The 13,456-nt window shown below is 42.0% G+C and overlaps 1 protein-coding gene across 1 annotated transcript in view; it reads left to right on the forward strand.

Moving 5' to 3' along the window:
• arl15a (ADP-ribosylation factor-like 15a) overlaps positions 1–13,456 on the forward strand; it is a 231,960-nt gene that overhangs the window by 65,902 nt on the left and 152,602 nt on the right. The window lies entirely within an intron of this gene.

The raw sequence follows: 13,456 nt of genomic DNA on the forward strand, positions 1-13,456 counted from the left end.
TTCCCTCCCTCCCTCCCTCCCTCCCTCCCTCCCTCCCTGCCTGGTCCTAGCACTGTTTCTATCTTTGTGTCAGTGCCAAGCCTGGACCTGAGTCAGTTCTGCACATTACATCACCTGTTTGATGTCAAGACATCTTTTTCAAATTTAACATTGGGCTGTAAGGGGGGAGTTTCCCCCCCCCACATAAAAATATACTATGGTATTCACTGTAGTGTTTTTGTGGACTTTACTGTAGTATTCACTGTTGTGCTTTTGCGGACTAAATTATTTATTTAACTATACTGTAGTATTCACTGTTAACTATAGTAGAAATACTGTAGTTAAAGAAAATTGTAGTATATACTGTAGTATTTACTGCAGCGTTTTTGTGGATTGTAGTATACTGTAGTATTTACTGTAGTGTTTTTGTGGATTGTGGTATACTGTAGTATTTACTGTAGTATTTTTGTTGATTTGTAGTATACTGTAGTATTTACTGTAGTATTTTTGTTGATTTGTAGTATACTGTAGTATTTACTGTAGTATTTTTGTTGATTTGTAGTATACTGTAGTATTTACTGTAGTATTTTTGTTGATTTGTAGTATACTGTAGTATTTACTGTAGTATTTTTGTTGATTTGTAGTATACTGTAGTATTTACTGTAGTGTTTTTGTTGATTTGTAGTATACTGTAGTTTTTACTGTAGTATTTTTGTTGATTTGTAGTATACTGTAGTATTTACTGTAGTGTTTTTGTTGATTTGTAGTATACTGTAGTTTTTACTGTAGTATTTTTGTTGATTTGTAGTATACTGTAGTATTTACTGTAGTATTTTTGTTGGTTTGTAGTATACTGTAGTATTTACTGTAGTATTTTTGTTGATTTGTAGTATACTGTAGTATTTACTGTAGTATTTTTGTTGATTTGTAGTATACTGTAGTATTTACTGTAGTATTTTTGTTGATTTGTAGTATACTGTAGTATTTACTGTAGTATTTTTGTTGATTTGTAGTATACTGTAGTATTTACTGTAGTATTTTTGCGTTTGTTTTATTATCTTTGACATAGAAGTGGAGAAAACCTACTCTACCTCATTCACATATTGTTATTGTTTTTATTCTCCTTTTGCACCCCAGTATCTCTACTTGCACATTCATCTTCTGCACATCTATCACTCCAGTGTTTAATTGCTAAATTGTAATTTCTTCGCCACTATGGCCTATTTATTGCCTTACCTCCCTTATCTTACCTCATTTGCACACACTGTATATATATTTTTTTCTATTGTGTTATTGACTGTACGTTTGTTTATTCCGTGTGTAACTCTGTTGTTGTTGTTTGTGTCGCACTGCTTTGCTTTATCTTGGTCAGGTCGCAGTTGTAAATGAGAACTTGTTCTCAACTGGCCTACCTGGTTAAATAAAGGTGAAATAAAAATAAAAAAAATACTGGAGAAATACTAAAATAACTAATTTTCAATAACCTGTCGATAGGTAGGACTGGGGTCTGAACGGAGAGTTCAGAGGTCCTGCTCTCTTCTATAACCTGTAGGGAACACCATATGATCTATACTTGGCATGTAGGTTTCTCGCTTATGAGTGGCACAGATTGGGATATGGGGAGGGGAATGGGCAGGGTATACACAAATGAAATACTGAAACTATTTACTATAGTATAAAAAGTTGTGTTTTTGCAAACTGTAGTGTTTTTTGGTGGACATTACTGTAGTATTTACTATAGTATTCTACAGTATACTACAATATTCTATAGTAAGTGCTACGCACGATCGAGGGATACTACAGTGTGTAGTATAGTATACTACAGTTTATTATAGAATTCTATAGTAAGTACTGTAGTACTTCTTCATGTGTGTTCTCTTATTTTCTGTCAAGCACCGTCTTAGACAGATAGATTCTTTTGTGTGAGAGTATAGCCCAGCCAGATGACAGTGTCACAATGGACTGGTATTTATCCTCCCGGCATTCTGAGAAATCTCCTAATTTACATAGGAACACACACACACACACACACACACACACACACACACACACACACACACACACACACACACACACACACACACACACACACCTCCTCAACAACAGTGAGGTAATGTCTCGCTAGGCTTTTCAAGGGAAACCCAATCTCAAATGGCACCCTATTCCTAGTATAGTGCAGTACTTTTGACCAGGGTCCATTTAAAAAAAAAAAAGAAGGCAGTCTATCAATAAACCACAATAATTGGTTGACTTTCATTGAGTTTTAGAGGTTTTTATAGACAGCTCCTCTTACCCAGCCGGCATACATCACTGTCTCAATGAACCAGAGAGCATACTGGCAGTGTCTGACTGTCCTCCCGGCTAGACGATCCAACACACAGCAAAATCAATGGTCCACATTTAACCCTCCTGCTGTGTTCGTTTCATGCTAATTCATTCTGTGTTCCCGGTCCAAAATGACCACCCCGTTATAGCTGATTATAAATCCATAATAATACATATATTATCACCTAATGTTGTGTTAGATCTTTTTATCAACTTAAGTTATTGTGAACATTACAAGTTTGGAACTTCTATTTGCTATTTATGGCTTGTAGGACTCATTGACCTGAGCTCATACAACTCGTTTTGAGTAAAAACATTTAAAAAAAAGCATAATGTATGGATTATTTTGACTATAACAAATACACAGATGAAACATATTGTGCTATTTATCACAGACTACTTTGTGTCAAAGATTAACAAGGACATTTGTTTTGAAACCGTTTTTAAATGTTTAAATAGTGGCACAAAATAACATCTGTTGTGTTCCTGGTCCAAACTGACCGGTGTGATTTGATTAGTAAATAAAGGATATCGGCCCAAATCTACACATGAAAACTTTACCATATTCACAGAATTAATGTGTGAACACATTAAAGAACAACGGTAACAATAACAGTATTACAAATTATGACAAAAACATTAAAATGTTCACAATCTGTCAATCAAATGGTGGCTACATGTTGTGTGTTCTCATTCACATGTTGGACAATACGTGATGTTGTTGTATGTGACTCGCAAATATATGCACTGCATTTATGGCACATGACGCTCGTTTTGACATCTCTTGATGCACAAATATCGCCCCTCTTCCTTTTGTCTCTTCTGTCTCTGGCGGCCGTAGATCTTGCTTCTGGCCCTTGTATATCTCTCGCCAATCCAGCAGAGGATGGTGTTCGAGGAAGGTGTTGGCGCCTTTGAATGAGGGGTGCCACCATGGCTTTCCCCAAACTCTTCTAGGAATAGTCTCCTCTTGAAGAATTTCCCCCTGCTTCCAGCCTGGATTCACCTCCATCCACACCACAAACGCGTTGTAGGCCCCCGACACGTCTAGGATGTTGAAGACCACCACCATGGGCTGACGTGCCGGTCATCCTCTTACAAGAGTATATGACAGTAACCTGCAAAAACGCAACAGTCAATCAATAAAATAACAAGTACTTACAAGTGATACTTCATGTCTTGTGTAGTATCACGTTGTTTTAATTTATCACATCTGAAATATATTTACATATTCAGATGAATAGAATTGACTCTATATTGCTCACAAATTCAATGAGCATTTCACCACACAACAACAGGTCTTATTTTTATGGTGCAGATAAAACAATCTGGTAATAAAAAAAAAAGTACATGAGACTTGAAAGATAAAAAGTAACATACCTTATCAAGGTTGTCGACTCCTTTGACAACCTTGAACTCTTTGTTCCTGTTGTAATCTAGGACAGCATTGGGCTTCATTTTTGACCGGGAACACCACAGGTGTACAAAAAACACCCAAAATGTAATGAAAATCATCAAAATGTATTTTGTGTGTTCAGATCCCCTGTGTGGACAAGGTCATGGAACCTTATGACAATCAGATTAAATTAACTACATTTTTCAGAGAGATAACTTGTAAATCGGTTCTATTCGATCGGAACACAACAGGAGGGTTAACTCTGAAAGTGTAAAATGTACCCTATTTTCAGTGAATATGAGTCCCACTGTACTGGTGTTAAAATAACACCTTTGAAAGTGTTAAAGATTCAACTATGTTATAGTGTTCCCCATTTAACTCTTATTAAAGTGTTCAAATTAACTTGACTGTGGTGTTAGCATAGATTAACACACAAGACCTACAGAGTAAAACATAACACTTGATTTATAGTAAAACTGGACTCACTCTGCTTAGTGCTGACGCTGTTACACTTTCTCAGTGTAAGAAATTAACACCTGTAGTGTTACAGTAAATCATTGTGGGGTGTGTTTTAACACTATACGGTGTTAAACGCGAATTTGCATATTTACCAGGGTGCTTTTTCTTTTTGAGTAAATTGTAGAGTTACCACCCATGACTGTATTTGTTAGTGACAGAGACATGATTGTTGAATTCTTTCCTTTTAAAGGCCTGTGGCTTTCAGCAAGTGAGTTCCTAGGCGAATGTTATCATTCAAGTTAAGCTCTATGACAATACTTTACATATGCACTTTAATATGGAGTTGGTCCCCCAGACTCCACTCTTCTGGGAAGGCTTTTCCACTAGACGTTGGAACATTGCTGCGGGGACGTTGCTTCCATTCAGCCACAAGAACATTATTAATGTTGCGCGATTTAGGCCTGGCTTGCAGTCGGCGTTCCAATTCATCCCAAAGGTGTTCGATGGCGTTGAAGTCAGGGCTCTGTGCAGGCCAGTCAAGTTCTTCCACACTGATCTCGACAAACCATTTCTGTATGGACCCTGCTTTGTGCACGGGGACATTGTCATGCTGAAACAGGACAGGGCCTTCCACAAACTATTGCCACAAAGTTGGAAGCACAGAATCGTCTAGAATGTAATTTTATGCTGTAGCATTAAGATTGCCCTTCATTGCACTGGAACTAAGGGACCTGGCCTGAACCATGAAAAACAGGCCCTGACCATTATTCCGCCTATACCAAAATGTACAGTTGGCACTATGCATTGGGACTGGTAGTGTTAAAAATTGATATCCAGAAATCTGTCAATTTAGGGCATATCCAATACATAAAGTAGCAGGAGCCTGCTTACATCGGTCACAAGTGGGATCTATTTCTGGTCTAATTTTGGATAATTTTGCCTTTGACCAATGCAGCCGGTGAACTATTTTAAATTGATTTACAGCGTGCCTTAGACATATAGATGAAGAATGTATTCACTGAAGCATACTCTGCCAGGTTTCGTTTGGAAGTTGTTCAACTAAATCCTCTTCCCATTGGTTCTTAAGAGAGTTCAGGGAATCCAGATTGTGCAAGTTTAATAACGTATAGATCAAGCTTATGCCCCATTTGATATAAGGGTTCACTTTAAAAATAGAATCTAGGTGGACGGTAGGTGGGCGTGATGATAAGGGACTAGAGTACAAAGATACAAAACTACTCAGGTTTCTAAAGAAATGGGATCTAGGAATTTTGATATTTTGTACTAACTGTTCAAAAGATTCAAAATCCAGATCAATGTACAAGATCCCTTTTCTAGACAGATATGAAACACCTGGTCTAATAATGATGGAGAGAATGTATGGTTCTTTAATAATGGGGCAGAAGTTGAAAATTCAAACGAAAAACCAAACGATCGCCTGAACTGTTTCCAGATTTTTAGAGAATGTTTCACAACACGTTTTTTTTTTAAATTGAATTTGGAAACAGGCTCAGCAATGCAAGTTTTGATCAGAGTAAGGCAGCTAAGGAGTTGGGGCCACAGGATTGAGACCTCCAAGGTCAACCATTTCAGGCCTGTAACATCAGGGATTTCTGTCATCCAAAATAGAATGATTCTTATATTAGCTGCCCAGTAATACTATTGGATGTTAGGAAGTGATAAATCACCCTGGGAGCGAGATCTCTGCAATACGCTCTTATGTATCCAAGGTGTTTTTCTTGTTCCAGATAAAAGCAGATATCAGTTTATCTATGGAGATATATTTTTTTAGAATTGTCAGAAACATAGGAATACATTGAAATACGTGTAAAAACGTAGGTAATACATACATTTTAACGGTGTTAATTGTTCCGCCCAAAGAAAGAGAAAGTAAATAACAGCGTTCAAGATCCTGTGTCAGGCGGAGTATCAAGGGAGGGAAATTGTCTTTACAGAGATATTTGAAATTGTGTCCCAAATCCCCAAATATTTCAATTTCGGTGTAGTCAATCTGAAGGGCACACGACTAAAATAAGTTTGCATGGCAGAAGGATTAATAGGCATCAATTCACTTTTTTGTAGATTAACCGTCAACCCGGATATTTACCAACTGTCTTTAGTAGAACCTGGAGCTCTGGAAGACCAGTTAAAGGGTCAGACGTATATAATAGCATGTCATCCGCATAGAGTGAGACTTTATGCTCTAAGCGCCCCTCTTCAAATACCTTTGATAGTGGTGTTATGTATTGCTATGGCTAAAGGCTCAATTGCAATGGCAAACAGCTGAGGGGATAGAGGACAACCCTGTCTTGTCCCACATATAAGTTGTAAATAGGATGAAAGGTTATTATTTGTGCGCACTGCAGTCATAGAGGAGGAGTAAAGGACTTTGATCCAGGACAGAAAATTGTGACCAAATCAAATAGTTTGACAGTATAAACTAGATAATCCCACTCCACCTGATCAAACACCTTCTCAGCATCAAGGGATAACAATATCTCTGAAGTGTCAGATGAAGAGAGATTATAAAGTATATTATAAAGATGTCTGATGTTGACCAAAAGAATGACGTCATAATGGAGGGAAGGACTGACTCAAAACGGCAGGTAATCATCCTAGAAAGTATCTTTACATCGCAATTTAGTTACAAAATTGGCCTATATGAACCACATTCAATAGTCTTTTTTTCCTTTTTCAGAATAAGTTAAATACATGTTTGTCTTGTTGAAGGTAAAGAGTTTGAGGAGAATGATTCTTCAAATACAGAAAGCAAGAGAGGAGAGAGTTGATCTGAGAATTTTTTTAAGAATTTGCTAGGCTAGGCCTAGCCATGTAAAGCAACCAGCTGTCCCTCTCGTGATATTAGGCCCAGATTACAATAACAACAGTTCCATTACACATTTTTCCAAAAATAGCTAATAAAACCCCCAAAAGTTGAATGAAAAAGAATAAAAAACATAAACAAACAATACTCTGAAGTCTAGTTGTCACGACTCCCGCCGAAATCGGCCCCTCTCCTTGTTCGGGCGGCGTTCGGCGGTCGACGTCACCGGTTTACTAGTTGCCACCGATCGATGTTTCACTGTTTGTTTGGTTTTGTCTTTATTGTGTACACCTGTTTTTGATTTTCCCTAATTATGTTCATTATTTAAACCTCTGCATTTCCTGTTTGTCTTGTCGGTGATTGTTTCCTGTTTTGTGTGGTTGGAGGTGTTTCTCCGCACTATGTATTTTCCTATGAGAAGATTTATTGATTTTTCAAGTAAACACGTTTGTTTACATTGATCCCTGTGTCCTGCGCCTGACTCCTCTACTTCTCTAAAAAGAAATCCATTACACTAGTATGAAAAGAAAACCCTCCCTGGTCACCTAATAGAACAAGATAACCGCTAATCACCACCTCAGGAGTAAATGTCAGTTGGCTTTTCATAGCCACTCTGCTCCATGTCACTAGGTTTATAACTAATCCTCATGCAAAGATATCCACACATGAAGTGCTTGTGGTGGGGGAACACTAAACCTATTGAGTAGAGAGCCCTACTGAAATAGTGAAGGATTTAAAACAAGTTGAGTATAATAAATAAATAAGACCATACTTATTTACAACCCAAAACTAGGCTGTTTTTAAAAGAAAATATAAAACATTTTATAAATCACCTCTTACTGCAATACCACTAAGTTAGCACCCACTAAGTTAGCACCCACTAAGTTAGCACGCACTAAGTTAGCACGCACTAAGTTAGCGGCCACTAAGTTAGCACCCACTAAGTTAGCACCCACTAAGTTAGCAGCCACTAAGTTAGCAGCCACTAAGTTAGCAGCCACTAAGTTAGCACCCATTAAGTTAGCACCCATTAAGTTAGCGGCCACTAAGTTTGCACCCACTAAGTTAGCGGCCACTAAGTTAGCAGCCACTAAGTTAGCGCCCACTAAGTTAGCGCCCACTAAGTTAGCGCCCACTAAGTTAGCCCACACCAAGTTAGCGGCCACTAAGTTAGCGGCCACTAAGTTAGCAGCCACTAAGTTAGCACCCACTAAGTTAGCCCCCACTAAGTTAGCAGCCACTAAGTTAGCAGCCACTAAGTTAGCGGCCACTAAGTTAGCGACCACTAAGTTAGCACCCACTAAGTTAGCACCCACTAAGTTAGCGGCAACATCTTTAAAGAAATGACATAGCCTAATAATAGAAGTGTGCTTCATCTACCCTGGATACGGGTACCATCGATAAAAATAAATGAGCAGCTTCATGGTAATAAAATAAAACGTTAAAACAAAAAGGAGAATTGACTCACCAGAACTAAGGCACTAACGTTACCTATTAATAACAATATCAATTTATACCACTGGCAACGCTAAACAGTATCAGAGTCTAAAGTAGTAGACACATTCATCCATTATCCTAATCGACAAATAGGTGAACATTCGAGGCTACTGCAACATCACTAATGAACGAGGCTACTGCAACATGACTAATGAACAATGTTACTGCAACATCACTAATTAACGAGGCTACTGCAACATCACTAATGAACGAGGCTACTGCAACATTACAAATGAACAATGTTACTGCAACATCACTAATTAACAATGTTACTGCAACATCACTAATGAACGAGGCTACTGCAACATCACTAATGAACAATGTTACTGCAACATCACTAATGAACAATGTTACTGCAACATCACTAATTAACGAGGCTACTGCACCATCACTAATGAACGAGGCTACTGCACCATCACTAATTAACGAGGCTACTGCACCATCACTAATTAACGAGGCTACTGCTCCATCACTAATGAACGAGGCTACTGCACCATCACTAATTAACGAGGCTACTGCACCATCACTAATGAACGAGGCTACTGCACCATCACTCATTAACGAGGCTACTGCACCATCACTAATGAACGAGGCTACTGCACCATCACTAATGAACGAGGCTACTGCACCATCACTAATGAACGAGGCTACTGCACCATCACTAATGAACGAGGCTACTCACAACATCACTAATGAACGAGGCTACTGCACCATCACTTGGGAGAACTGCCCACAACAGGTGTAGGAAGCGTGGGACAGAACGCGGTTCTGATTGGATCTGGGAGCGCAATGCTTTTTTCTATGCCGTTTCACTTTCATACGTCCCGCCTTGTTCCGTGTGCTATTGTTTAATGCACGCAGGGACACCGTAAATTACCAACATATGCAAAAATTGCTTCGTTATGAGTTAGAAATGTGGGTGTTGTTAATTTTCGGATTATAGTCCCAGCTCTACTATCTAGCTAGCTTGCTTATTACATGCGTGTCCGGGCACGTCGACACAATCCTTATTATTAGTGAATTAACAGGGGTTTGGTTATTGTGGCCAATTCATCTGTTTTCTCAATACTGCACCTTCCTTTTTGGATAATGAGCTGCTGATTTGACCAGATAGACATTCCTCAGCAGTACAGTGTTCGTGGCTCAGGAGGTGAATGGCTTCTGGCACAGTAGCAGTTTAGATAGACTAGGAAAAAGGCCAATATCGGCCCGCCAATATCGGGCTCGGAAAATGATTGGTCGTTTTCCAGGCAGGGGCTTCTCAAACAAGCCCAGCAGCCTTAGTTCACTATCCTGGCTCATGTGTGACACACACACACATGCTGTCACGTCCTGACCAGTAATAGGGCTTATTTGTTATTGTAGTTTGGTCAGGATGTGGCAGAGGGTATTTGTTTTATGTGGTTCGGGGTGGTTGTGTTTTTAGTGGTGTATTTGATTTATTATTCTGGGTTTTGGGCACTGGTCTATGTTAATGTATTTCTATGTTTAGTCTAGTTCTTCATATTTCTATGTTTAGTTTATTGGGGATTGGACTCTCAATTGGAGGCAGGTGTTTTCTAGTTGCCACTGATTGAGAGTCCTATATATAGGTATGTGTTTGTTTTAGTGTTTTGTGGGAGATTGTGCTTGGTATAGCTTTGTTGCCTTACCGGCCTGTTATCAGTCGTTGTGTTTTGTTGTGTACGTGTTTATTTTTGGCTTACCTTCTTTTCCGTTTAAATAAAAGAAGATGAGTGCACATTTCCCCGCTGCGTATTGGTCCGACAATGATTTCTCGTTATCAGACGAAGAAGAATGTGACACATGCGTGATTTTGATATTCTGTTCCTCCATAGTGGTGGTTTGGGGGAATGTTTCCTGTCTCAGGGTAGCAGCAGACTCTGAAGAGGGGTCACATGGAAGCCGGGGGGGGGGGGGGATTGCCACACACACACAGACACCAAAGAGTCGTGTTGCTAGGTCTACATCGGCCGGCTGTTGCCTTGTCTGATTTCGTTGGTCGGACAGATTCCCCACGTCTCCTTCAAACAAATTCTCCATGTCTCCTTCAAACAGATTTTCCATGTCTCCTTCAAACAGGCAGTGTGTTTTGGCAGGGTGACCCTGGTTCACAGGCTACTAGATCAGAGGGCTCTGGGGAAGGGACGGGAGCCAGGGGGGGTTAGGGAGAGAGAGATGTGTTTGTTGCAGATAGACCCTGGTTCATTGATGTCTGTCTGGCTGCTTTGCTGTCTGTCTGACTTGCTGGGGCTCCTAGACCAGAGGACTCTGTTATGTCTGGCTGCTTCGCTGTCTGTCTGGCTGGTTGGGGCTCCTAGACCAGAGGACTCTGTTATGTCTGGCTGCTTCGCTGTCTGTCTGGCTGGCTGGCTGGGGCTCCTAGACCAGAGGACTCTGTTATGTCTGGCTGCTTTGCTGTCTGTCTGGCTGGGTGGGGCTCCTAGACCAGAGGACTCTGTTATGTCTGGCTGCTTCGCTGTCTGTCTGGCTTGCTGGGGCTCCTAGACCAGAGGACTCTGTTATGTCTGGCTGCTTCGCTGTCTGTCTGGCTTGCTGGGGCTCCTAGACCAGAGGACTCTGTTATGTCTGGCTGCTTCGCTGTCTGTCTGGCTGCTTCGCTGTCTGTCTGGCTGGCTGGGGCTCCTAGACCAGAGGACTCTGTTATGTCTGAGGAATGAACCATGTACTGCTATCGATCTCCATGCTTAAAGCGGTTGGGTTTCATTAGGCTGTTTACCACATCAAATGTCTTTCTGGTTACAAAACGTTCATATAGAAACCTATTGTATAGAACAGATAATGCCTAGCTTGAAGAATCAGGTGTCTCCAGAGCTGTTCGATCGTGTTCAAGTCCGGGCTTTGACTGGGCCACTCAAGGACATTCAGAGACTTGTCCCGAAGCTGTGTGCTTAGGGTTGTTGTCCTGTTGGAAGGTGAACCGTCGCCCCAGTCTGAGGTCCTGAGCGCTCTTCAGCGGGTTTTCATCAAGGATCTCCCTATACTTTGCTCTGTTAATATTTCCCTCGATCCTGACTAGTCTCCCAGTCCCTGATGGTCACTCTGAGTTCCAGAGTTCTGCTGAAAAACATCCCCACAACATGATGGGCTCCTGACTGGTATCAGCCGTCTAAGGCACTGCGGCGGTCTGAGGCACTGCAGCGGTCTAAAGCACTGCATTTCATTGCAATAGGCATCACTACAGTCCCTGGTTCGAATCCAGACTGTATCACATCTGGCCGTGATTGGGAGTCCGATAGGACGGCGCAAAATTGGCCCAGCGTCGTCCGGGTTTGGCCGGGGTAGGCCTTCATCGTAAGTAAAAATGTGTTCTTAACTGACTTGCCTAGTTAAATAAAATAAAAATATAATGATTCTGCCACCACCATGCTTCACCTTAATGAGGGTGCCAGGCTTCCTCCAGATGTGATGCTTGGCATTCAGGCCAAAGAGTTCAATCTTGGTTTCATCAGGCCAGAGAACCTTATTTCTCGTCTTTTAGGTGCCTTTTGGAAAACTCCAAGCTGTGCCTTTTACTGAGGTGTGACTTCCGTCTGGCCACTTTACCATAAAGGCCTGATTGGTGGAGTGCTGCAGAGATGGTTATCCTTCTGGAAGGTTCTCCCATCTCCACAGAGGAACTCTGGAGCTCTATCAGAGTGACCATCGAGTTCTTGGTCACCTCCCTGACCAAGGCCCTTCTCCCCCGGTTGCTCAGTTTGGCCAGACGGCCAGCTCTAGGAAGAGTCTTGGTGGTTCCAAACTTCTTCCATTTAAGAATTATGGAGGCCACTGTGTTCTTGGGGACTTTCAATGCTGCAGAAATATTTTACAGACAGAACGGGCTCACTGGAGCTATAGGATGCTGGTGGGAGGAGCTATAGGAGGCTGGTGGGAGGAGCTATAGGAGGACGGGCTCATTGGAGCTATAGGAGGCTGGTGGGAGGAGCTATAGGAGGCTGGTGGGAGGAGCTATAGGATGCTGGTGGGAGGAGCTATAGGAGGCTGGTGGGAGGAGCTATAGGAGGCTGGTGGGAGGAGCTATAGGAGGACGGGCTCATTGGAGCTATAGGAGGCTAGTGGGAGGAGCTATAGGAGGCTGGTGGGAGAAGCTATAGGATGCTGGTGGGAGGAGCTATAGGAGGCTGGTGGGAGGAGCTATAGGAGGCTGGTGGGAGGAGCTATAGGAGGACGGGCTCATTGGAGCTATAGGAGGCTGGTGGGAGGAGCTATAGGAGGCTGGTGGGAGGAGCTATAGGAGGACGGGCTCATTGGAGCTATAGGATGATGGTGGGAGGAGCTATAGGAGGCTGGTGGGAGGAGCTATATGAGGATGGTGGGAGGAGCTATAGTATGCTGGTGGGAGGAGCTATAGGAGGACGGGCTCATTGGAGCTATAGGAGGCTGGTGGGAGGAGCTATAGGATGCTGGTGGGAGGAGCTATAGGAGGACGGGCTCATTGGAGCTATAGGATGCTGGTGGGAGGAGCTATAGGATGCTGGTGGGAGGAGCTATAGGAGGATGGTGGGAGGAGCTATTGGAGGACGGGCTCATTGGAGCTATAGGAGGCTGGTGGGAGGAGCTATAGGATGCTGGTGGGAGGAGCTATAGGATGCTGGTGGGAGGAGCTATAGGAGGATGGGCTCATTGGATTGGAATAAATGGAAGTCAAGCACGTGGTTTCCATGGTTTTCATTTGTGTGATACCATTCCATTTATTCCATTCCAGCCAATACAATGAGCCCGTCCTCCTATAGCTCCTCCCACCATCCTCATATAGCTCCTCCCACCAGCCTCCTATAGCTCCTCCCACCAGCATCCTATAGCTCGAATGAGCCCGTCCTCCTATAGCTCCTCCCACCAGCCTCTACTGACTCACACACACACACATACACACACACACACACACACACTCACACATACACACACACTCACACAGGTCACAGAGACACTTGCTCTCACACGCACACTTGAAA

This window comes from Salmo trutta, chromosome 9, assembly GCF_901001165.1.
Source record: "Salmo trutta chromosome 9, fSalTru1.1, whole genome shotgun sequence".
Lineage (NCBI taxonomy): Eukaryota > Metazoa > Chordata > Actinopteri > Salmoniformes > Salmonidae > Salmo > Salmo trutta.